Source organism: Panthera uncia, chromosome E3 (assembly GCF_023721935.1).
Source record: "Panthera uncia isolate 11264 chromosome E3, Puncia_PCG_1.0, whole genome shotgun sequence".
In the NCBI taxonomy this organism is placed as follows: domain Eukaryota; kingdom Metazoa; phylum Chordata; class Mammalia; order Carnivora; family Felidae; genus Panthera; species Panthera uncia.
The window spans coordinates 16,149,796-16,176,063 of record NC_064815.1 but is presented as its reverse complement, the minus strand read 5'-3'; the positions used below and the strand labels follow the sequence as shown (position 1 = coordinate 16,176,063).

At 54.6% G+C, this 26,268-nt stretch overlaps 1 protein-coding gene and 1 long non-coding RNA gene across 7 annotated transcripts in view; one reads left to right on the top strand and one right to left on the bottom strand.

Moving 5' to 3' along the window:
* Nucleotides 1–26,268, top strand: part of GSG1L (GSG1 like) — a 206,183-nt gene that overhangs the window by 129,843 nt on the left and 50,072 nt on the right. The gene's annotated exons all lie outside the window — the stretch shown is intronic.
* LOC125927996 (uncharacterized) lies at nt 12,329–25,357 on the bottom strand. 2 transcript variants are annotated; one of them, XR_007459526.1, is made up of 4 exons: nt 23,710–25,357; nt 21,604–21,773; nt 13,416–13,904; nt 12,329–13,319 (listed from the first exon to the last, which is right to left on the bottom strand). It is a non-coding gene; the product is annotated as an uncharacterized LOC125927996 (long non-coding RNA). The 2 variants fall into 2 exon arrangements; XR_007459524.1 differs by having other exon boundaries at nt 12,329–13,904.

Below are 26,268 nucleotides of genomic sequence, written 5' to 3'. Positions count from 1 at the left end.
GAATATCGTGTGCCAGGTACCGTGCTAACAATAAGGACTGGGGCTTTCCTAACGGAGGGATCGTTCCAGAGCCCGTGGAGTTTAACAGGTGTGGGAGAGAGAGGTGGGTTAGCCTGACGTGTATTCAAGGGATGACCACCCCACGCCCTAGTGGCGGACTGTGTTTGTGGGACAGGGCACAGGGAGGTGGTGTATTGGAATGAGTGGATGACGGTGTCTTCCATAGAGACATAAAGGGGGGGCCGGTTTGGGGTGGCCCGCACATCACTCATCTGCTTTGGCTTATTTGCCTTTGAGACAAACGTGTGGAAGCTGGAGGGGAGCAAACACTTCTAGAAGCTCAGCTACCAGTGCGGGGTGGGCAGAGACGGTGCGTAAAGGCCACAGAGCCAGGGGTTTTGGGGGCTTTAGGGGGAACAGGACGGTCAGGACGTTATGACTCAGGGAGCCGGAGACAGAAGACTCCAAGAAAAGGCCATTGGATCAGGTGGCCAGGAGCCCAGAGTTGTTTCAGCAGATCCAGGTCACGAGGGGTTAAGCAGGGAATGTGCCAGAGAGGAGCAAAAGGAGCCTCCAAACCATAACTTCAGGCAGCCTGACAGAGTGGTGGCTTGGCTGTGCAAGACATCTGTTCCTAAAAAGCCAAGTGTAAATTGAATTTCTATAAATCTAATCCTATTCTTCATGCGTTGGAAGAAGCCTCTATTTAATGAAACCGAAACGAGGCGCCTTTTGGTAAGGGACATAATCTCCCCCTAACTGAAGTATGTGTGTACAACAGAGGGGTCCCTCAAAGATTGAGAGTTGCATCCAAGAGATTACAGCACGCTCTGCAGATGAAAACACGCGTGACTTCTCAGGATGTGGAAACCTGACCATCATAGCAAATGAAAGAAAAGAGAAATAGAGTGATCGTCATCGCCAAGGGTCGGTTTTGGTTCCTAGCTCTTGCGCCGCGGACGATTCTGGTCCTGTGTGTCCTGTTTGGGGGTGGAGTGGGGATGGGCGGGGTGGGGCATGAGACTTGGAAAAAAACCGAAGAGTTTGCTTGACGGACAGCTTGGGGAAGACAGTGCAGATAGAGGGAACAGCATGGACAAGGGTGGCATATTCTGGAAACCTTGAGTAGTTCAGAATGACAGGAAGGCAGAGTAGGGAGAGCACAATTGACAGATGAAATCGGACAGCTGGGTGAGGGTCTTGGTGCTTTGCAGTGATCCTTAGATGTTACCATGTAGCTGACCGCGCTGAGAATCCAGAGCAGAGGGGGATAACGGTCAGGTTTGCATTTGAGGGTGAGGGTTCGGGCTGCGGCGTGGACAGAGCAGGGCAAGGGTGGAGGTGAGGTGACCGGCCCGGAGGTGAGAAAAGATGAGGCCCCACCCGGGTGCGGGGTCAGTGGGAACGCGGGACGCGGGCACACACACCCTCCAGCTAGGAGGCAAAGTCAGGAGAGCTGGGTGGGCCCGGAAGACAGAGAACCCAGGTCAGCTTCCTAGTTTGGAATCCACACAGTTCGGGGGCTCCATGAGCCTGGTGGGGAAGAAGTTCCATCTGTAATTCTCTAACTCGTAACGGACACTTAGGCTGTCCTTCAAATGTGAGTGGAGGCAAACTCGCGCGTTAACGAAGAAGCACATATATTCCCATGCCACGTGCTTGTTTGAATGTTTCGCTAACTAGATTTCCATATAAGGGGTCTGCTTTATAATCCCACGTATTTTATTTTGTGTATCCGGAGACGCGATTCTCAGGAGGGACCTATAGGTCCAGATGGCCAGAGCCCCTGATCTTGTGTCCCGTGGCTGGCATCTGGGCAGGGGCGGGATGGGCCCGGACCCCCAAGATGGGGAAGGTGGAAAAAGCAGGTAGTGGGGGTGATGTGCTGTGGGGTGTCCGGTCTCCTCTCTCTTGTTAGCGGCTTCACCTTTTCTTTCCTCTCCCCACCGCAAGCATCGAAGAGTCCCCTTATCCCGGGCACCCAGCCCTCCCCCTCAACCTGCTCATTCCAGTCACAGAACAAAAGCTGGTGGGCGGCCCAAGGCAACCATCCCCAAGTCTTCAAGCAGACCTCTCTTGGGGTAGGAGGTGGGGGCTCCTCCCCCTGCCTCAAAGGGCTCATCAAAGCTTTCACCCCTCAAAAAGCCTGCCCCCAGAGGCCCACTGCTGAAGAAAATAAGTTTGTCTTCAGTCATTCCAGACACATAAACAATACAGGGCTCAGGGAGGTTAATTGACTTGCCCAGGGTCACACAGCTGGTCAGTTACGGAGCCAGGATTAAACCCAGCTCCTGCTGGCTTCAAAGCCCCGTGCTCTTTTCATAGGATCCGAGCTGCAGGGGTGACCGGGCTGGAGGGAGAAGACTTTTAAGTCTTCCGAAAACAGTAACTAAGAAGCATGTGTGAGCCAGCTGACGTCATAAGACAGAAGTAGCAAGTGGTGGAGAGAAGATAAGTTGGGGCGGGGCGTGGGGGGGCAACAGGACACCAAGAGAGGGCTGCGTGGCCCTGGAGCCCCTGGCCTTTCCGGAGCCCCCTGAGAACAGGGTAAGGGGTGGGGAGGGGCCCGGAGGAGGGGGGTGGCCCTCGGGTTTGCTCTGATGGGAGGGAAAGGAGTGCGCAAGCCCCCTGACCAAGTCCTCTGATGCTGCCAGCCCAGCTTATGCCGAGGGGTCTTCAGCCCAAGGTCAACACCTTCTATGGTAGACGGGAAAGCAGAATTGGGGCAGCCCCTACTGTACCCAATTATTATGATCAGTTATTAAAATGAACCAAGTGATTATGATTAATGGTAATAGCCAGTGCTGGCCGAGGTGCCACCGTGCACTGGCACGGGGTTCAGCCTGCCACACGTGCTAGTATCTTTACCCCTCACGGTGCCCTTGCAGGGGAGGGTCTGACCCTGCATGTGTTCCGCAGATGGGAATGCCGACTTGCCTGCAGGCACGTAGCTGCTAGGCTGTTGGACCCCCAGCCGAGCGTGCCCTATAAAGTGCTTTGAGTAGGGCTTAGCACCTGGGACTCTTGTCCTTATGATTAGCCCCCACCGTTTTCCAATAAGCTGAGGGGCAGATCATGGCCCCAGGGACCAGCCCCGCCACAGCGAGGCCCAGGGGTTCATGCTCTTCAGCGAAGGGAGGAGCTGGTGACAGGTTCCGGCCAGCGGGGCTGTGTTCCTGGCACAAGGTGGTTGTACAGACAGGGACGGCCCCTGAGGCCTGGGTGTGGGGGCTGTGGTTGCTGGCCCACTGGCCCAGAGCCTAGGGATCACAGTACTTTTAGGGCCCCACAAAATGTTTTAATTTTGACTACTTTTCAAATTGGGAGAAAAAAAAAATTAATGTAATAATAATGAAATTGTAAGAGTGAATCCAGACCGGATCATAATTGTCCTTCTAACTGTTGCAGTCATAACATACAAGTTTTACCATTTCTTTAAAAAAAAAATTTTTTTTTAAATGTTTATTTATTCTTGAGAGAGAAAGACACAGAATGTGAGCAGGGGAGGGAGAGGGAGAGAGGGAGACACAGAATCCGAAGCAGGCTCCGGGCTCCGAGCTGTCAGCACAGAGCCCAATGTGGGCCTCGAACCTGCGAACCGTGAGATGAGACCTGAGCTGAAGCCGGGTGCTCAACCGACTGAGCCACCCAGGTGCCCCTACCATTTCCTTTATAAAGGAGGAAACAAAAGTGTTTGGGGCCCCTGCACGTCTTGATGTGACCCTGCAGCGGGTCACAGCTTTTCTCGGGCTCTCGGGACTGAGCAAGACCGATTCCAGCACAGGGGGGTGACTCCAGCTAGCAGTGTCCCCTTGCCCAGTCCTGTGACTTCAGCCAAGAGGTGCTGGGAAAGACAGAACTCCCTGTTTCTTTCCCCAGTGACCAGAGTCTTACACACACGAAGGGGTGTGCGAGCAGGCTGGAAGATGTCCGTTTTTGCCCAGTCCCTCTGAAAAATGAGACAGATCCACTTGGGAAAAACACAAAGTCATTTGGAGAGTCCCTGCACAGTCGAGCTAACTGTGGGCTTTTAGTAAAAACTGCGGTGGCACAAAAAGAAACGTGACCAATTCTGGGAAATAATCAGACCTCGTGCAGAAGCCAGAAGGAGCATTTTGTTAAGTAAGAAGGGAAGGAGATTTTGCAATAAAACAAACAAATGGCCAGGGTGAGGTTGCTGTTTGGAATTGGGTTTCAGGAGCCATTTTCAGAGCGAGGTATGAATTGAAGAGGGAGCAGCTCCACGGCCTGCAAGGTGGAAATTACAGACAGAGGCTTAGGGACCTTAGAGCTTCTCTTAGTGTGGTGATTTGTAACTTCTTACCATAAACCATCACTTATTATTTTAGGATGAGTTTCTTGATAATTCTTGGGTCTGGGCTAAAAAAGAATCCCACATTAATAACCCCCTCTGTTCAGTCTCCCTGCTCTGGTCAGACCGGGTCTTTTGTCCATAACCTAGAAGCAAGTACTTTTGTGTATTTTTGCGTCTAAAAATGCAGAGAGTCGAAGTCAGAGAAAAGAGTTTTTCCATATTATTAAGGATTCTTCTGGTCGCAAGTGACAAGAACCCAATCGTATTAGCTACCAGAGAAAAGAGGGTGATGATAGGACCCTATTGATTCATGTAATTGAAAAATACAAGGTGGCTGAGCTTCAGGCATGGCTGCATCCAGGTGTTCATGTCATCAGGTATCTATCTATATCTCCAAACCCTGCTTTTTTCTGACTTTGTTCTCAGCTAGGCTTTGTCCATGTGGAGAGAAAATGGTCCCGAGCGGCTCCAGGCTCACATAAGATTCCAGAGGTAGAGAGAGCTCCTTTCCAATAGCTCCTACAAAACTTCAAGGAGGATCGTGACTGGACCACAGGTTCACAGACTCATTCCTGAACCAGTCTCCATGCGAGAGAATGCAGTACTCCGATTAGCCAGGCCTGGGTCCCTAGCCATACCCATGGCATGGGCTTAGCCGTGGACCAAGCAGGATTATTACGCAGTGGTGGACAAGTGGTTGCCCAGACGAACAGGTTGACTGCCAATCCAAATGGCCTGTCAAGCCGGGAGGTCGTCAAGGAGGTCAGCGGTGGGGCGAAAGGACTCAGCCCCAGGAATGGCAGAGGTCTTAATCTGGATTCCTTCAAAGCAGATCCTAAGATGGAGATTTGGGTGCAGGTGGTTTATGTGGAAGGTGATCCCAGGAAGTCCGGCGGGAGAGTGGAGAAGAAGACAGGAAGGGAGGAAAGCCAGTAAAGGGAGAGTTGATGAGCAGGCGGCTGCTGTGGGCCCCTGGGGTTCTGTCCCGCTGGGCCCCTCTGAGTGTGCAGAACGTACCTCGGAACTGTGCACCCAACGAGTGAGAAAGCTAGTTTTTTACTTGCCAGCTAGCTCCTGGCCGTCACTAGTTAAGAGTCACTCCCGAGGCGGCCTTACCGCAGGCCAGCCTCATTTCTGACCAGCTGACGAATTCGGGGTTCCCACAACCCCCTCGTGATAGTCCACCGGCACTGCTCACAGAACTCAGGGCAGCGCTATATTTAGGATTACAGTATTGTTGTAAAGGATGCAGTCGGGGCCGCCAAAGGAAGAGACTCTCAGGGTGGGGTCTGGGAGGGCCTCAGATGCAGACCCTCCATGCCCACCTGATTCGGCGGAATCAGTGCACCGTCCTTGTGGCCCAGCAGTGTTGTTCGTGAACCAGGAAGCTCACTGGAGCCTGGGGGCCAGAGTGTTTACTGGGGGCTCATTGCTCGGGCATGATTGATTGATTGGTATTGAGCCAGCTGAAAGCCCTATGCTCTGATCACAGGTTGGAGACCTCTCTCTCTCTCTCTCTCTCCCTCTCTCTCTCTCTCCCAGCCCCCATCTTCAGTCCTCTCATTCACTAGCAAAACCTCAGGCGTGATCCAATGACTCCTGAATAACAAAGACCCTCCAATTACTCAGGAAATCCCAAGGATTTAGAGTTCCCCTCTCAGAACGGAGGAAGAAGGCCAGTCACATTCTTTATTAAACAGGGGTCTGGGTGGGCGAACTGGAAGCCGGACCCGTGGCTGAGTTGTCGCCTGCCTGCAGCTGGGTTTTGTTTGGGCCGACTGGCGGCACCGATCACATTTGAGGCGGGGAGGGGCCTGGACGGTCTCCTCCTATTTGGGGACAAGTACCTTAAGCACTTGGAGGAGGGCTGGGCCTGCTTGGCCCGAGGGCTTCCGTGGGGAGTCCTGGAGGGTCTGGGATGCCTCTGTCCAGCTCCTGGTTCCAACCCCTCCTGTGTCCACGAGGTGGTTGATCACAGTATCTGGTCTGAAACCCTTCCAGCCAGAAGTATCCCAGAATCCAGAACTTTCCAGATTTGGGAAGGTAACGTGATACCTAGACCATCTATTACCTAACACTGCAGGGGGGGCTGGGCAGCACCCTGTAAGCAAACACGTTCATATTTCTGCATAAAGCCCATGAATATTCATGCTAGGGGGATAAATAAAGGTAGTAGCTTCACATCCATTCAGGTCAGGCCTTCCTGCTAAATGAGTTCAGGCCAAGTCAGATTTCTGTGTCTCAAATGAGTTACAAAGAAGCTTTTGGATTTCAGAATTTCAGAGAATTTGAAGTCGTAGACAGGAAATTGTAGGCTCGGTAGCTGCCGTTTATTGAGTGTCTACTATGGGCTAGGCACCTTCTAAACACATTCCCTCTGTGGAACCCTGTGATGATAGGTGCTGTTACTACGCCCCATTTTACAGTTGAGACAACTGAGGCACAAGGCTGGTAAGGGAAGTTCCAGGCGCTTCACTACTGCACGGGTCCATGCAGGCTGCTGCTGCCGCCCTGTGCACAGCGTCCCCTCTGGTCCCCAGGGTGCTTTGTTGCCAGGGCCAGATGGGAGATGGGAGAACGAGGCTGATACTTTCTTTCAGTACCTGTGGTCTTATCACTCCGGAACAGAGGTCCCGAATCCAGGTCCCACAGGGACAGTGTGGGGGACAGCAACGGGTAAAGCCAGCTGGAAGCATTACAGCAGTGACCCTGAGGACCGTGGCAAATGGGATGGCACACGCCGTCAGCAGCCCACGGTTGCCACGGAGAAATATGGCTGGCCTCCAGGGAAAGCCCAAATCTGGCTTTTTATGAGAAAATCAGATTTTTAACTCCGTTGTTTCTAAAATAGCTTTATTGAGGCACGACTGGTATATCATGAAGCACACCCATGTGAAGAGTGCAGTTGAACGGGTTCCCACAACCATCGCCATAATCCAGTCTTAAAACCTTTTTATCACCCCCTCCAAAATCCCCTGTACCCACAAACCCTTCTTACTTGCCTCCAAGTCCCCCAGCCGTGGGCAACACTAGTCTACTTTCTGTCTCCATCGCTCTGCCTGTCCCGGACATTCTGGATCAGTGAAATTACACGACACGTGGTCTCTCATGACTGGCTTCTTTCACTCGGCGTGAGGTCCTCACGGTTCGTCCGTGTCGCAGCAGGGTGTGGGCACTCTGTTCCTTTTTGCCGCCGAACAACGTTCCATGGTGCACAGACACAGCACGTCGTGCCTCTCCACTTAGGAGTGGATGGCCCCGTGTGTTGCTTCCACCTTTTGGCTAGCTGGGAGCATTCCGCTGTGAGGCCACGACCCCCCACGTACCAAAGTTTGTGAGGACGTGTGCTTTCCTAGGGGAGGAAAGGTCGGGTTGTGTGGTGACCCTGAGCTTCAACTTTTTAACTCAAAACGTTTTAAATGTGCCAGCCGACAGAACCTCACTGCAGACTCTCGTCTCCCTACCTGGCCCCAGCCAAAAACAGAAACCAACTGGTTTTCGTCCTGAGGACTAGAGCGAAGACAGCTCCCTCTTTCTCTCCTCCCACCTCCCCACTCAGAGGCCCCTGACCTAATCTCAGTAAATTAAGGCTTCTGGAAATGAAAGCCAGGAACGGAAGGATTTGCAGATGGGTTTTTCCTGCCCCTTTCCTGCAAAACCTCTGGGATAAGGAAGTTCAGAGCCTCTGAATGATGGGAAAGCTAAGGGGGGGGGGGGAGGGGGATTGGAATCAAGGGGAAAAAACACAAATTAACATCTTAAAATATTATCCAGCCACACCCATTTGCTTAAGGATCAGTTGGCATACCGCGGTGTGCCCGAGGTTAATCTTCATCAAATGTACAGCTCTCCGTGTGATCAAGTTCCAGCCCCACTAGAGAAGTAAAAATATATAGAAGTCTTTTCTCACTTAGCCTAATTTGACCACTTTCAGGATTTTTTTTTTTTAAAAACGAAGTCTGTTTTTGCCATTTCTGGTTGGTATTTATCAAAGGTTACATTTGTAGAATCAGATCCAGAACCTTCCCCTGACTACAAAGCGTGGCCTTTGCCTTCGTCTCGAACTAACTCCTCTCCCACATTTCAGTCCCTCCTGGCTGTTCCTCGCACTCTGAGCTTGTCCAGCCCAACCCCAGGGCTGCTGGCTAGCTCCCTCACTCCTTCAGGCCCCTCTCAAAGGTCATCTCCTTAGGGGGTCCTCCCCCCCAACCCTTGCTATCTATTCCCTCCTGTATTGTTTTTCTTCATGGTTCACAGCTTGCCTCATGCACTCAGCACTCAGTGGATGTCTGTTGAATGATACAAGAACTTATATACCCTTTTGGTTACTAATGGCACCCCTCCCTTCTCCCCAGACCAGGATTTCTCGACCTTGGGCCAACGTTTCATGCCAGATCATTCTTTGTTGTGGGACGAGAGGGGCTGTCCTGGACATGGTGGGATCAGCAGCATCCTTGGTCTCTGCCTGCCGGATGCCCCGGTAGCACCCCCGTCCCCAAGTCACGACAACCACGGTGTCTCCAGACAATGCCGAATGTTCCTTGGGAGGCGAAATCCTGCCTGGCTGAGGACCATGCCCTACACGGTGGGCTCTGTGAGAGCGGGGGCCTTGTCTCTCTGCTTCACTGCTGCAACCCGAAAGCCTGGCCCTCTCAGCTCATCCTCAGTGAACGCGTGAGAGCCGCAGAGGCGACTAGAGTCCCCGCAGGGGGGCTGCTGGTGCTTGAGCCTTTGGGTTTGCAGTTTGGGCTCACAGAGCAAGCGTGGACCCTGGAACCGAACAGACGGGATCCGACCCCAGCAGAGCCACATCACGCTTCGCGGCCTGGGGCAAGTTACCTGTATTCTCCGAGCCCCTGCGTCGCCTGTGAAAAAGCAGCGGCAGGATGATTCTGAGCAATGAGATGAAACCACCCACGGAAGAGCCGGTGGCGCGAGTGGACACGTGGAGTGTGCTCAGTGCTTGCTTGTTAAACAGGGTTGGGCTCTCGGGTGAGAACAGGGGCCCGGATGCACTGGTGCGTGCCTAACCTAACCAAGGATCGGCGACCATGCCTCCTGGCCGCTCTGGTTCGGACGATAAGCTATCTGCCTGCCCCGTTTATGGGGCACTTTGCACGGACATTACTCCGTGTCTGCATCCTTAGTTCCTTAAAAGAGTGCATATCTTGCCCTCGTGTTTCCTGAGGCGGAAACCACCCAGCCACCTGCCCCAGCGCCAGCCCCTCCCTCGGATTTGCTCTTTCCTCCTGCCTCCGGGCTCCTTCTTTTCCCCTTGGCTTCTCTCTGCTTCCTGGGGCCACGGGACTTCAGTTTCAAATGTATTTTGACTCCGCGTTGCTGCCGGTCATCTGGGCTTCGTTTTCCGTGTGACTGCAGGTGGCAGGTGGTGCTGGGGGGCAGAGGGCAGGGCTGGTCAGTTGGGAGCTGGGGGAGGTGGGCCCTGACCGCCAGCCTCTCCGCTGGGCGCAGGTGGGTCTTTCACCCTGGTACAGACAGAAAGTTGGAGAAACGCTCCGCATCAAATTAAGCCTTAAAGGCTGGTTGGAAAGGTGGGAAAGCCCTCGCTGTCAGGTAACGGGTGACAGAGGCAGACAGACATTCTTCCTTCATTTTGCCTCCCTCCTTCCATCCGTCCCTCCCTCCCTCCCTTTCTTCCTTCCACAGATAGTCCTTGAGCATCTCCCCCGGGACCAGGTGCGGGGAGAACCCCACAGGCTCTCTGTCCTGGGGGCTTTTGTCTAGAGGGGAAGGCGGTGATTTAAGCAGTGGTGGAGCCACTGATAGGAAGAAGCAGCCCCAAGGCTGTCACAGGGGACCTTGCCCAGAAGGGGGTGCGCTTTCTTGAGGCGTAAAGGATGGGGGTGGTTAGTCAGTGGCTGAGTTGGGGGGGGGAGGGGGTAAAGGGGGTTGGAGAGCGTGTTCCAGGGAGAAGGGCAGCAAGGAGGAGGGCCCCGGGCAGGGGCATGTTCTCAGGACGGACAATCCATGACGAGGTGGCCGTGGGAGGAGCCTGGAGAGCAAGGGCAGGCGGATGTGAGATCAGAGGTGGAGGGGGCAGGGCCTCCGTCTTCTCCCCAGGGCATCAGGGAGGAAGCCAGTGAAGGGTTTTCAGGGCAGGTTCGGGGAAGGTGCCACCTGGAGTGGCTGGTGGGGACTGTGCTGGTGGGGGTGGGGGTGGGGTAGTGGGGAGCCCCTGAGGGTTTTAAGCAAGGAAGATGTGAGAGGGCTACTGGGATGGTCCAGGTGAGAGATGCGGGTATGCGGGTAGCTTAGACCAGGGCGGCAATGGTGGAGGTGTGACAGGTGGTTGGCTACTGGATATGTTTGCAAGGTGGAACCAACAGGAGGTGCTGATGGGTTGCACTTCGGAGGGATGGGGTGGGGGTGGGGGCGGAGAAGGGGCAAGGAGATGAAGGGGGGGAGGGGTGAAGGCTGGGGAGGAGGAAGGAGGGATGGGCATAGGGGCGGGAATCAGGAGCTCAGATTCGAGGCTAATTTGAGATGCCTGTGAGACGCTGCAGGTGAGAGATGCAGCCTCTGTCTCCAGGGAACCCAGAGCCGAGTTGGAGGAACCATCTAGGACATGTAGGACACAGCTTTGTGGCAACCGGATGCGTTAAAGGCTGCCACACAGGCACGGAGAACATCGCAGTCATCTGCTGCACTTGGAGAGGTGAAGGGACCCCCACAGAGGTGACAAGTGGGCCATTCCTGGAACAGAGATTGGCAGAGGGTAGGAAAAGGCATTTCAGGCAGAAGGAACAGCAGGTGCAAAGGCAAGGAGGCCCAACAGGGTGAATCCATAGTTCACCTGCGGCTTCGGCGTGAGCCGGAGCATGGGGGGTGCGGGGAGAGATGCTGCTGGAGAGATGGCATGCTTGGCGGTTCAGACCTCCCTCTGGAGGCAGTGGGAGCCAGTGGCGGTGCTAGATCAGGGGAGTGCGAGAGGCAGGAGTGCCTTTTCAGAAGGTCCTGTTCTGCTCCTCGGCCAGTCAGAGCGGCCTCCTCCACAGGCGGAGGGGCGAGGATGTGCTTCCAGGGCAGTGTTTCTCAACCCTGTTTTCATCACTGCTCTCCTAGGAGCCTTGTTAGAAGTGCTTCTTCCTAATTCTCCCTTCCTCCGTGAAATTTTAACTCCACGGGTGTGCCGCATGTCTGTGTATGTATTCTGTGTTCATCTGTGCTTTTTTTTTATAAGAAGAGTTAGATTTTTTTTGCATGTACAGGTGACCCTTGAACGACATGGGGGTTAGGAGTACTGACTCCCCATGCGGTCAAAAATCCATGTATAGGGGCGCCTGGGTGGCGCAGTCGGTTAAGCATCCGACTTCAGCCAGGTCACGATCTCGCAGTCCGTGAGTTCGAGCCCTGCGTCAGGCTCTGGGCTGATGGCTCGGAGCCTGGAGCCTGTTTCCGATTCTGTGTCTCCCTCTCTCTCTGCCCCTCCCCCGTTCATGCTCTGTCTCTCTCTGTCCCAAAAATAAATAAAAAACGTTGAAAAAAAAAATTAAAAAAATCCATGTATAGCTTTTAACCCTCGCAAAACTTAACTACTAATAGCCTACTGTTGACAGAAAGCCGTACTGACAACATGAAGAATCGATTAATACATATTGGCATATGTATTAATACTGTATTCTTGGGGTGCCCGGGGGGGCTCAGTCAGTCGAGCATCTGACTTCGGCTCAGGTCGTGATCTCATGGTTCGTGAGTTCAAGCCCCGTGTTAGTCTCTGTGCTGACAGCTCAGATCCTGGAGCCTGCTTTGGATTCTGTGTCTCCCTTCCTCTGCCCCTCCCCTGCTCGTGCTCTGTCTCTCAAAAGTGAATACACGTTAAAAAAATTTTTTTTAATTCTTCCAATAAAATAACCAGGGAAAGAAAATACAATTAACAATAGCCTAAGTGGGGCGCCTGGGTGGCTCAGTTGGTTGATCATCTGACTCTTGACTTTGGGTCATGATTCCGGGGTTGTGGGATTGAGCCCCACGTTAAGGTTCTCTGGATCTCTCTCTCTCTCTCGGCCCCTCTCCCCTGCTCATCCTCTCTCTCTCTCTCTCTTTCTAAAATTAAAAAAAAGAGAATATCACAACAAAGAGAAAATACGTCTAAAGTACTGTACTTATTGAAAAAAAATCCATGTTGTAAGTGAACCCGTGCTGTTCAAACCCGTGCTGTTCAAACCCGTGTTGTTCAAGCCTGACTCCTGATGGGGGCCTTGCTGAGTTGAGCATGTTCCCGTGAGGCTGCCTCTGGCAGAGGGAGTTAAGCCATGCCCTGCGAACCCCGGGGCTGGCCTCTGCCCTCCTCTGATTGGCTGGCTGTGGGTCTTTGCTGCCTTCACTAGTTGTTGTGTGTGATTGCAACTGCTAGGCCCCATGCGTGTGCCAGATCCGGGGGGCAGATCTGAGCAGGGCCCGGCCCTGCTCTCTGCGGGCTTATCGCCAGGTGGATGGCCAGCCGACAGGCTGCCAAGGATGGGGGGTGGAGGAGGTCCTCGTCCTGGGGTTGCTCAGAGAGATCGAGACTGCAGCAAAGTTGAGCCCCCATGAGAACTGTAGTGTTTTGTTTTTAAATAAAATTCCAGTTACCAGGAAAGTCGATCGCCTGTACGTTGCTGGCAGGAACGTGAAACGCTACAGCCACTCTGGAAAATACTTCGGCACTTCCTTCTCAGAAGTAAAAACGGTCCCAGCAATTGCGTTCTTGGGCATTGATCCCAGAAAAAGGAAGACTTCTTTTCACGCAGGAAACTGTACATGAATGTTCATAGCAGCTTCATTTGTAAGAGCCCCAAGCTGGAAACTAACCAAATGTCCTTCAGTGGAGGAGTAAATAAATGAGCCGTGGCATATCCACACCATGGAATAGTACTCAGCAACAAAAAGGAACCAACCAACTGCTAGAAATAACACGCGTTGGTGAGGATGTGGAGACAAGGGAATGCACTGTGGGCGCGAATGCAGGCTGGTGCAGCTCCTCTGGAAAACCGCAGGGAGGTTCCTCAAAAAATTAAAAATAGAAGTACCCTATAACCCAGAAATTCCACTACTGGGATTCACACAAAGAAAAACCACTACTTTGAAAAGATATACGCACCCCTATGCTCATAGCAGTGTTATTTACGATAGCCAAGAAATGGAGGCAGCCCAAGTGCCCAGCCATAGATGAGTGGATAGAGATGTGGAATATTACTCGGCCATAAAAAAGGAATGAGATCTTGCCGTTTGTCACGTGGATGGACCTAGAGGGAATAAGCGAATAAGTCAGAGCAAGTCAAATACCGTATGAGTTCACTGACATGCAGGATTTTAAAAAACAAAACAAATGAACGGGCACAAAAACAAACAGACGCTTAAATACAGAGCACACACCGGCGGTTGCCAGAGGGGAGGTGGCTGGGCGGGGGGGTGAAATAGGTGACAGGGATTAAGAGGTACAAGCTTCTAGTGACAAAACAAGCCAGGGGGGTGGAAAGCACAGCACAGGGAATGCAGTCAGTAACACTCTCCGGTGACAGACGCCGACGACACTCAGCATGGAGAGCAAGAGTCATGTATTGAGTTGTCGAATCACTACGTGGTCCACCTGAAACAAATACAACATTGTATGTCAACTATACTTCAATAAGATTCTTTTTCAGGGAACTGGTCACTGATAACACACAACAACTTGGACGGACCTAAAGGGTGTTAAGTTGAGCGGGAAAGAGCCAATCTGTGAGGATACATACTGCATGATTCCATTCACGTAACATCTGTGCGATAACATAATTATAGACACAGAGAACAGACGAAGGGTTGCCAGGGAGTAGGAGTGGCAGAACGATGGGTGGGGCTATAAAGGGGTGACATTAGGGGGTCTTGTGATGGTTCAGTCGAGTCTCTTGACTGCAGTGGTGAGTAGGCAAGGCTACGGACGTGACAAAATTGTCACAGAGCTATACACACGCACACACACTCACAGGTGCATGCATAACTGGGGAAACCTGAATCAACTCCATGGATTGGGTCAAGGGCAACTCCTTGACTTGGCTGTTGTACCCTAGGACCGTATGAGTTGTGTGTTAATAGTGGGGGAAGGGTGTGTGAAACATTCCTGCACAGTTCTTTGCAATCTCCTGCAAATCAATAATTATTTCAGAGTAAGAAACTTAAAAAAAGAAAATTCCAGGGGTGCCTGGGTGGCTCAGTCGGTGAAGGGTCCAACTTCGGCTCAGGTCATGATCTCACGGCTCAGGAGTTCGAGCCCTGCGTTGGACTCTGTGCTGACAGCTCAGAGCCTGGAGCCTGCCTTGGGTTTTGTGTCTCCCTCTCTGTCTCTGCTCCTCCCCCTCACGTGCCGTCTGTCTGTCTCTCTCAAAAATAAATAAACGTTAAAAAAAAATTCCAGTTACTGGAGTTAGAACGTGCCTTAGAGGCGATGCAGTTGGAAACCTGTCCTTTTTTTAAAGTTATGCATTTTGAGAGAGAGTTCCACACAAGTGGAAGAGGGACAGAGAGAGAGGGAGAGAGAATCCCAAGCAGGCTCCATGCTTACAGTGTGGAGCCCGATGCGGGGCTCGATCTCCCAAACCTTGGGATAACAACCTGAGCCGAAATCAAGAGGAGGACACTTAACCGACTGAACCATCCAAGCGCCCTGGAAACCTATCCTTTCTGTGTCCCCTAAGCCCCTGGGCCCACACTCTCCTGTAGCATTATTCTCACCTGTCTGTGGCAGGTCCCAGCAGATCAGAAGCAGAACTGGAACAGTCCTGAGTCCGGGGCTCCAGGAGAACAGGTGATGCCAAACTCAGCAGCCGTGGGAAGCCCAGAATGCACTGCTCTGCCCCTCCCACTTTGCTTGGGCCTCTCCTGCTGCCTGTCTCCTCCTTCCCTCCCTCCTGCTGCCCCTTGTCGATGAACACATGCTGACCTTGCCAGACCCAGCTCGAAGCTCACCTCCTTTTCCAGGCCTTCCCCCACGCCCAGGTAAAGCGGGCCTTTCTCTCCCTCAGGTCCCTTTCGGGGGTCGAAAAGGTAAATGCCTTCAGTGGCCTGGGAGGGAAGATGGGTGAGAGAGTAGGAATACTGCAGGAATGGCACAGGGGACAGGAATGGCACAGGCAGGGGACAGGGACACATGGGCCCGGTGGGGCCTGCGAGGCTTGGTGGCCACAGGCTCCAACTAAACGGCACGGGTCCGATCAGACGGCTAAGGGTCGCCGAGGGACACTGTGGACCCGTGGTCGCCAGAGTTTCCTACTTTTACAAGAGAAGCCGTAACTCCCAGATTTTAATGGAAATCCTCCAGATTTTTAAATGTTGGCAAAAAAAAAAATATATCCATTTTTTACAGCTCTAGCCAACATCTGCAGGTTGGATTCAGCCCATGGGCTGCTAGTTTTAGATACAGCTTCTGTCTTTCTATTTTAGTATTTGTAATAATTGATTTTACTTCTCTATTTATGTCGTCCTCCTCATTAGCCTTGGGGGAATGGCCATGCCTTATCCACAGCTGTATTCTCAATGGCTGGTCCAATGCTTTGCATATAGAGGACGCTTAATAAATATCTGTTGAAGGAATGAGTTGGAATGTTAGAAGCAAGTCAGGGCCTGCAGAGCAGTCTGAAGATTCTAGGTGGGACCCAGGATCCGTTGGCTGGGAGTAGCCAGCGTGTCTTCAGGAGGTAGGGCTGAGGGGGCAGGCTGTGTCCTTGGCCTTGCTGAGGCTGGTCACGGTGATTGAAATTCTGCCACATCCTCTGCGTACTCTTGGAAGCACGGGTTGGGGGAATATGCAGGCCACTGGGCCTCTCATACAAATGAGTCTGGCCCCAGGCACAGGGCCAGGCAGAAATTGGGCTTTGGGGGATAGGAGGAGGTGAGAATTTTAATAAGCTTAATAAAAACTGGAAGTAAAACCCACAGTCCTGGAACTGCTCAGTTCTAGCGGTTTTAAATGACTTAGCGGAGTGGGTATAGCAAGGGAAGCTGGGTGCTCAGGGGCCTGGTCTCAGGGGAAACATGAGGAGGCCCAGGCACTGGCCCAAGGGAAGGCTGGAGTCTGAGGGGCATGGCCAGGAAGGTGTCCTGGGGGTGTGGCCGGGAAGGGGCAGGGCCTGGGGGTGTCGCCTTAGGTAGACACTAAGTGGGCAGGGCAGTTGGAGATCCTTAGGAGGAGCCTGGTCTGTCCTCTCCCCAGTGGTCAGGACTTCAGCCGGCTGGGGACTATACAGGCATAGGGCGCAAACCCAGGGAAGTCGGTTGGGCGGGGAACTAAGCAGGGAAACTGAGACCAAAGCCCTGTTGTAGAAGAAAAGGCTGTGCTCTGGAGTCTCTTACACTCGGTGGGGGGGAGGGTGGGGAGCAGCCGGGTGAAGGTCGAGTGTAGGGACCGGAGTTCTCCATTAACGGGAGGGGAGGAGGCTCCGAGGGACTCCTGGGACAACTCGTCGGGGCAGGGCTCACTGGTCTGCACCGGGCCTGACTGATCAGGGCAGGCGCCAGGCCCACCCTCAATTCCCAGGGACTCCCTTCACGGCACTGATGTCCCAGGCACTCTCCTTGCTGGAGCATGAGCTTTCAGACAGGATCGGGTCTGTCTCGTCGTTCCCGTACCTGGCACAAAGCTGGCCTTCGTCAATGCTCGTTCATGACAGGAGTGTGACAGAACCTGCCTCGCAGTGACCGAAGAGGGTGCCTGTGGGTGGAAGGGGCGCGCGGAGGGGGGACAGCAAAACCTTCCTGCCCCTCACATCAGCAGCTGTCCCCTTGCCCCTGGGCCGGGGTGGGCCACCCATAGGGAATGGAGGGGGGCTGCACCTAAGCTGCATGTATCAGCCTGAGCTCATTCTTAGGGTGGAGGCTGGAGACTCCCTGAAAAGTGCTCCACCACAGGTATGGAGAGGTGAAGGTGAGGAGCCACGATGTGTGTGGATGAAGGGCAGGTTGCCTGGGTGCGGATTCTGGCCTCACCACCAGCTGTGTGTCTTTGGTCAAGTCCTCTGTTTTCCCTGAGCCTTAACTACCCCTTCCCCCAAACAGGGTGAGAGCCCCACCTACCGTATGGGGGTTTGTGAGGATTTTAAGCAGTCAGCGTGTGCCGAGCACTTAGCATCGTGCCTGGTATGTGGCTGGCTCTCGGGGTGATGACTGTAACACAACTGGTAATATCATGGCAGTTTGGGGATTTTCATGGCAGCTGCGATTTAGCATTACAGTGGGGATGCGTATAGTTCACGTAAGGGGGGCGGGGGGTGGGGCACAGACCAGGCCAGACACAGAGAGGGAAGGATGAGTATGAGACACCCAGAAACAGAGAATCATAGTATAGATGGAGACATAGACAACCAGAGACAGAGACAGAGGCGAAGACAGAGAGACGTACAGAGAAAAACAGGGGAAAAGGGATAGAGACACAGGGAGGCAGAACTGGAGAGGTACATAGAGGGAGAGTCTACGAAAGTACATTTACCGCCTGTGTCTAGGGCACAGGTGCGGGTGGGGGCGGGGGGTGCAGCCAAGCCGTGCTGTTCATGTTTATCCAGTGAGGCCGCTTGTACCTCCTCCGCTCCCCACCCTGTGGCAGTTTCTGAATCCCCCAGGGACTGAGAAGCCCAGTCAAGCAGACGGAATAGCCAGGGCTTGGATCCCAGGTGGTGCTGGGGCAGGCGACACTTCCCAGGGAGATATCAAGCCAAAGGGGCCTGTGGATGATTCTTTTTAATTTTTTTTTTGAGAGAGAGGAGAGAGAGAGAGAGAGAGAGAGAGAGAGAGAGAGAGAGAATCCCAAGCAGGCTCCATGCGCAGCGCGGAGCCTGACTTGGGGCTCGATCCCGTGACCCTGGGACCATGACCTGAACCAAAACCAAGAGTCGGGCACTCAACCGACTGAGCCACCCGGGCACCCCACGAATCTTGATGAATCCAGTTCGGGGAAAATATATGCCAAGGTACAGGCCAGGAGCAGGAAGATAAAAGGTCAGGTGCCTGGTGGACCTGGAGTAGGAGCAGGATTGAGGTCGGGAGGAAGCAGGAGGGCCCAGCAGGTTGCTGGGCGGGCGCTGTGTGTGGCCAAGAGCCCCGTGTGTGGGAGCGGGCTGGGCCGCCTCAGAAGAGCCCCTGGGCTGGCACCCTCACGGGGTCCAGAGGAGACCCAGGCCGCTCATTCTGCTAAAACCCTGTTCCTCCTTTTTCCTGCCTTCCCCTCCAGCCCCGGGTCAAGTAATGTCTCCTTGTGAAACCCTCAGCCGCGGCTACCAGCTTCTTGTCTATCCTTTTCTGTGCCTTGCTTTTTCCACTTAATATTTCTCAGGGGTCATTTTGGGTCAGCATATTTTAATCTACCCACTTCTTTTTCACTTGTGGATTATTAGCTTAGTCTTTACTTAGCACCTTCTATGTGCCAGGTGCCGTTCGGGGCATTAGAGACACAACAGTGAACAAAATGGACACCGTTTCGGGGCGCCTGGGCGGCTCGGTCGGTTGAGTGTCCGACTTCGGTTCAGGTCAGGATCTCGCGGTTCGTGAGTTCGGGCCCCACATCGGGCTCTGTGCCGACAGCTCGGAGCCTGGAGCCCGCTTCCGATTCTGTGTCTCCCTCTCTGTGTGCCCCTCCCCCACACGTGCTCTGGCTCTCTCTGCCTCTCAAAAATAAAGAAAACTAATAAAAAAAATTTTTCAAAAAATGACCCCGTTTCTGCTCCAAGGAGCTGCTGGGCTGGTAGGGAGAGATAACGGGTAAGTATACAAATGACGTGTCGGGTGTGGTGGGTGTGGTTAGGGGAGGCCATTATGGCCAAGAGACATCTGAGCAGAAACATCTGAGGAGGAAATTGAATTCGTTCTTGCTGTGCAGCAAATCACCCCTAAACTCAGCCGTTTTATGGGGTCCGGGATCTAGGCACAGATGCGTTGGAAGCTCTGGCCCCAAGTCTCTCATGGGTCGCAGTCCAGCGGGGGGCCGGGGCTGTGGTCACCCCAGGGCTTGCTTGGGGCCGAGGCACCCACATACAAGCCCACACTCATGGTTGTGGCAGCTTCTGTTTCACGGGCTGGCCACTTGGGCCTCTCCCAAGGGCCGCTTGCAACAGGGCCACCTGCTTCCCCCAGCACAACTGATCCGAGACAGAGAAAGAGAGAGAATACGTGCCAAGAAGAGAGGGAGAGAGAGCCCAAGGTGGAAGCCATGGTGGTTTTTCGCAGCTAACGTCAGAAGCGACATTCCATCACATCTGTATTCTGTCAGCAAGCCCAGCCCGTACTCTGCGGGAGGGGATTCCATAATGGTTCCGCAACGAGGCAGGGATCATACCAGGCCATCTTTGAAGCTGCCTACCGCAGAAGTGGGGACCTGAGGGAAGAATGGCTCAGGTAGAGGGGTTGCACGTGCAAAGGCCCTGAGGTAGGACCATGCCCGGCACATTGAAGGGAAGACAAGGAGGCCAGAGTGGCTGGAGAGGAGAGAATGGGAGAGGTGGAGGAGGTCTGATCAGAGATGGAGATGGAGATTTCTCTTGCTGTCACTTAGTCCCTGGCTGGTGGACGTTCAGGGTGTTTTTTAACCCTCTACGGCAATGAATATCCTTGTCCACAGATGCAAGTATGTCTGAGGGTAAATTCCCAGTGGTGAAACTGCTGGGTCAAAAGGAAGCTGCACTATCAGCTTTGGCAGCTAAATTCCCTCCCCAAGAGCCGACCTTCCTGCCGGCCTCCTCTGAGGGTCCTCCATGCCTTTGACTTCACTGGTCCCTGCCCTGGCCTGCTGTCCTCTCCTGGCTGTTCCACATTAAAGGGTTGTGCTGTCTTCCCAGGCTCCCGTCTTCCCTCGATCGCCCCCTCCCTCCAGACGGCCTCTGTCGCTGCAGATGGCTGGGGAGTCTAAGAGCCCCTTGGAGGACGCTTCCCCTTGATGGAAATTCTCCGCGCTTGGAAAACTCTTCTCACAAACGGTATCTTCTGTGTGCTTTTCCCAGGTGCTGGAAATTCCCTGATGGCTGTTTTGGGACAATGAGTTGCGTTTGTGTTTGCCCACCATTTATCTCTGAGAAGGTGGCCGGCTGGCAGAGTCTGCCAGAGGGCAGAGCACGGAGAACACCTGGCCTGGAAGGAGAGGCTGTGGCCGTCTTGTGCTCCCCCTCTGCATAAAGCCGAGCCACACGCTATCCACATGACATTTGCAAGGCCTGGCGAGGCCTGGGGGCTCTGAGACCCACTGGGGTGGAGACCACATACGCGTCAACCACCATTCACCGAGCATGCCCTGTGTGCTCTGCTTTTGTGTATAATATGACTAAGTGGGGAAAGTGTCACTTGCGTGCTTAAAAGCTTCTAGTGGCTTCCTGTTGTGTTCTGAATAAAACCCCAACCCCTCCCCCAACTGGTCCTTCCCCACCTCCCTGAACGTCCCCCCACCCTCCAAACCTCTTCACAGGCTCCAGCCACACTGACCACTTCTCCCCACCCAAAGGCCTCGGCAATCTCTGTTCCATCTGTTTGGGACTGTTCCCAGGCTTTTTCATGACCAACTCCTTATCTTTCAGGTTGCCGTTTGAAGCCTCTTCTCAGGCCTTCCCCGATGACCTGATCTGAAGCAGCTTCCTCTAGTCACTCTGTCTCCTCACTCTGTTTCTTCATTGAAATTACATCTTGATTATCTGTTTCCCCTGCTTGACTGTCAGCTCCATGAGGACAGTGACTCTATCTTGCTCTCCTCTGTGTCCCCAAGACTTAGTAAAATATCTGGGACACAGTAGGTGCTCAAGGGATAGTGGTTGTATGAGTGGATGTGACTGGGTATTATCTTCACTCTCCAGGTGAGGAAATGGGGGATTAGAGATGTGAAGTGACTCGTTCACGGACACGCAGCTGGGAAGTTGCAGAATTGAGATTCAGACCCAGGTGTGTCTGAGCCCAGCTCAGTGCCCTCTCCCTAGCCGGTTGGCCTTGATAGACGTCGCTGGCTGTCCAGAGCGGACTGGCAGTTGTCAGGCCAATACTGGGAACTTGAAGGTGAGTAGTGTCTCGGCAGGTGTGCTGGGAGTCCGGGAAGCAAGCTGGAATGAGGGGCAGCCCTCCTCATCCTCCTGTCTTTGGATAGAACCACACCATACGCCGTTCATGTGACATTACATGTCCTGGCAGGGCCTGCGAGCTCTGAGACCCTTGAGGGCGGAGACCACGTAAGAGTCAACCAGTGACAAGGCAGGCAAGGTCTGGATCACCATCTGGGTCACTGATGGCTCTCAGTCCCTCCTCCTCCCCAGCCACATTCCCATTTTTCTTGTCATCATGCTTAGTCGTACCTCTTCTCCTGAGGTTCGGCTTGCATGGGAAGGCAGGGCTGGTATTCTTCATCTGGAGAACCTGGCCCTTCCAGGGGCAGCAGAGAAATATTCAGGGGTGCCCACTCTGGAGCCAGCCCAGTTGGCCCTCCGCACACATCCTGAATCTTTTTGAGCCTCCGTTTCCTTATCTGTTAGAGAGAGAGAGTAATAGTTTCTCCTTCGTAAAGTCCCCAAGCAGGATCAATGAGGCGGTACATGTAGAATCCCTCCCTCAGGCACCTGTCAAGCACCACATGGCAATAGCTTCATATTAGTCACCATGTAGCCCAAGCATCGCCCTACAAGGCCTCCTTCCCTCCTCAAAGCCTGCCTGGGGTGCCCCATGCCTACATAATCTCTCAAATTGCCACCACACTTCCCAGTTACTTGCTCCCCTCCAAATTCTTCTCCCTGAGGACACACACATCATTCCTGAACCCCCTTTGCAGGGACAAGTCATGGCCAAGCAGATATATCAGTAAAGGTATTATACATTGACCTGGGACACAGAGGGCCCACTGCCCCGTGGTCTGGTGGGGGAGTGGAACAAGCTGAGAGTGGTTGGGGGAGGGGGGGCTGGGGAATGTGGGGGGAACTAGCAGGAGTGGGATCGCATGGTCCCCAGGATGAGAAGAACTCAGACTCTGCCCAGCATGTGCCAGCATCCAAGGACGTCTGGCCCGGCAGGCGGAGCACTGCAACAGGAGTCCTAGGGTCAGGCGGGAGCGGGGCATGTCAGCGATCAGGGGAGCCCCCACACTTGTAGAGCAGTGACATTGCTGTAGGCGCCGTTCTATGAACTCATGGCTCTTTCCTATACTAGGTGGGGAGACTGAGGCACGGAGCATTTAACAGAATTGCCCGGGTCGCACTGTCAGTAAGTGTTAGGGGCAGGATTTGGACGCAGGCGGTCTAACTCCGGAGTCCACACTGTCCGGCCTACCGTGACGGTGCCTGAGTGGTCTGCTGGGTGGGGGAAGAGGCCCATGCCGTGTATGGGGATGGGAGAGATGGTCTTGTCTGGGATCCAGGAGTGGGCCGATGGGGAAGGTGTATTCCCGAGAGCCCTAGGAGACAGTCAGCTATCCAGGGAGGGAACTGGCGGTATGGTTGGGGGAGGTGTCTGTCAGCTTGGGGGGCAGGGTGGGGTCCACAGGGCCACTGCTGGGCCAGGCCTAGGGAAGGTGAGCAGACCCCACCCCCGGGAGCCCTGGGTCAGGAGCAGGGCAGCTGAGCCTGTGGCCAGGAATCTCTGGCTGCATCGCCAAGTCTTGCTGGGGCAGGCAGGGCCGACTGAGGAGCCCCAGCTGTAGGCTGTGCCCGGAGTGTGCGTAGAGCGACCCCTCACTTGCCTCCGCCCCTTGCTTAGCAGCTCACAAACTCAGCTGAGCCTTGATCCCCGGCAGTCTGAGGTCTGAGGGCCTTGCGGTCTGGTCCCTGCCCTGCGCCCCAGGGAGCCCTGCTGGGAGCTTGGTTCCCGGGCCTCCCTCAGAGGAGAGACAGGCCCACCTATGCCCACCCGAGATGAGCGCGGAGGGGGCGAGCAGAAGGTCTCAGCCAGGGCCGACAGGAGCCAAGGCAGCCACATAAGGGCCTGGCATTGATGCCGTGACATAGCCCGGGCTCCCGGGGCCCCTCCTCACCGTCCTCCGTGAGCACCCCCTGCGCCCTGAGATTTGCTCAGACTCAGGCAATCGCAGACACCAACCCTGCGGGAGCTCTTAGCGCTGGCCGGAGGGTGACCCGGGGACAGCACCCGACTCCAAGCTCCTCTGCACCGTCACCCCAGCTTCATCCTCTTGCCACCTGGCCGCGTGTGGCTCCTTCTTGGCTCCTGTCCCAGGAGAGGGGTGGGCCGGGAGGCACCTGCAGGCCACTGGCATCTGTGCCCCTCTGTGAGTGCCCCCGAGCCAGGGGTCCGGAAAAGACAGGCACAGGCTGGGCTTCCAAAGAGGCAGGGCCGACAGCGCCCCCCCCCCCCCCCCGCCCCATGTCCTCAAGACCCCGCAGCGGCTCCCCCCGGCGCACTTCCGGCCTCCCTGCCCTGAGTCTGAGAACAGACCTGCGGCCCAGGTCTCAGCTTACCTGTCACCTTCCCAGAAGGGCCAGCCCCATCCTCCTGGGCCAAACTACCTACCACTTTCTCATGCCCTCATTTCCTTCAAAGCAGTTATTAAACTCTGAATTCTCAAAGTATGTGCTTCTTTTCTATCTTCTTTCGTAAGCATGTCAGCTCCGTGAGGGCAGGGACCTGGCGTGTCTTAGACACGCCTTCATTTCCTGAACCACGAGGGGAGCCTGGCAGACAGCAAGTGCTCACCGAACGTTGGCTGAATGAAGGTGTGAATGGGAGAGAGAGGCTGTGATGGAATGTGAACACATCTGGACTTGGAGTTGGGTGGGCCTGGACCCGCATGTGCTGTGTTACCCTGGGTGGATTGCTTTCCCTCTCTGAGCTTCACTCACTCACTCGTCAGATCCGGCGCAGCCAAACCTAGCCTTCCTGGGATAAGGCAGGGAGAGCATGAGACGCGGGATGAATGGGATGGTCGGGCCATTTGCACACCGTAAAGCGCCCAGGGAAGGGAGGGCTGTCCGGAGGTTTTGCGGCAAAGCGTCCACTCAGCTCATTTTCCTGGTGCCCAGGCGGCTTCCTGGGCAGCGAAGCTAATGGGATGGCATCACAGCGTCGCCGGAGGGAAGTGTGGAAGCTCAGAGCTTCCGGCCAGGAGAATAGGATTTGCATTTCAGCTAACTTGACGGGCAGACGGAAGAGGAGCTTCGGGAGGAATGTTTTCAAGGCTGGCCAGGCGTGAGGCGGGGGCCCCGGACCCATCACGGGTGACGCTGTGCAGGCCAGGGTCCCTCCTGGGCCGGATGGGGAGGTGAGGGGGAGGCCCACTGCGTGACACCCGAGGACAGTGAGTACTCCTGCCTACAACTTGGGCGCATGTACAGGTACTCCCGGGAGAGAGAGGGAGAGAGACCCAGACAGGGAGGAACAGTCCAAGGCAGAGGTAGAAGGAAACAGAAAAAGAGGCAGGAAGAGAGAAAACAACCAAAGGGAGGGGCCTGCGCAGTGGCCCCCGCGAGCACATACCCCAGATGGATGGTGAGATGTCACTGTCTAGTGGGCGCCCCCCCCCCCCCGCCGTGATTTCAGGGCCCCCAGTGCTTTCCCTAATGCCAGCTTCTTGCCTCAAAGAGCGTGCTTCCAGTGTTGAAGGATTCTTCTCTTTCGTGCCACAGGGGCCCCAAAGTTAAGCCAGTTCCTTCCTCTGGTGCCCAACCCAAGAGAGACAATCTGTGGGCAGATTGGAGGAAAGCTGGCGTTGAACTTCCATGGGAGAGTGTATGCCCTCTAGAATGCCCCCCCCCCCCCCCCCCACACCCAGATTCCTAAGCCTGTCCCTGGGTGTGCAGCTGATGGGCCACACCGCAGCCTGCAGCCGCCTTGGGCACCTCGCAGCCTGCTCTCACCTGACCCTGCACTCCTCACACTTTGTCCCCTGCCTCTTCCTCCACGACCGCCACATCCACATCCACAGGCCGCCATTCCACCGCCGTTTTTCTTCCTCAATCACTCACTTTTTTTGTGTCAAACTTAAATGTGTTCAGAAAGGAAGCTTCAGATCACGGCCGGAAATGAAAAGCCGGTAGCACTTGCAATAAACAGAAGGGGACTGTAAAACCGCAAAAATAAAAACATCACCACTGTCAAAAGGTTTGCGTAGCATCTAAACCAGTGGTCTCCCCCTGGGGCGACTCTGCCCTCTCCCCATCCCCCACCCCGCCACCAGGGACACTTGGTAAGGTCTGGGCATGTTTTTGGTTGTCGGCACTTGGGGGAGGGGGCAGGCGAATGTTCCTGGCATCTGATGGAAGGGCAGAGGCCGGGGGTGCGGCTGGCCATCCCACCCCCACGGCAAAGCGTTATCTGGCCCCGGATGTCAATAGTGCTGAGGTTTAGAACTTCTGGTCTAAAATAAGCTCGAGCGCCCGAGGGAGGTGTGCCCCACACTTGGGCAGCTCTGACCTCGTTAGCTCCTCATCCTTCAGACTCAGCTGCAGCACCCCCCACCCCAGGGATGTCTCCCCAGACCCCCAGAGCAGAGGACTCCAGGTGTCAGCTCCTGTGGACCCTGCACCTCCCATCTCCTGATGCTCTGACCCTTGGCCTTTGTTTTCCTGCCCACGTCCATGTCCCTGATGAGAGCTGCAAGTGGGCAGGGCCACACACCTGTCTCACCGTCCCCTAGCCCTCAGCACGGTGCCTGGCTCCTAGCTCCTGTGCTCCCGTGTGGAATGAATGAAAGCTGGGTGGGGGTCCCGGATCCCCTACTGTCTGGCTGGCTGTCAGGTACTTTGTTTCTCACCTGTGAACGGGACACACTCATAGGAATGCTGTCCCCAGTAGCACCCAGCATGTGTAAAAGTCCCTGGCGGAAGGAAAGCCCTGGGTAAAGGTTAGGGGCCATCAGCAAGTGGCAGGGGTCCCTGGAGAGATCACGGGCTCACTGCCTCATTCATGTCTTCTGCGGTTATCAGGTTGTCCCGGGGTAATTTATAACTGGACCCCCTTTCGTCTCCAGTGTCCCGGCCCGGACAGTCACTGATCGGCCCCCCCTCACTCTCAGGCCCTGT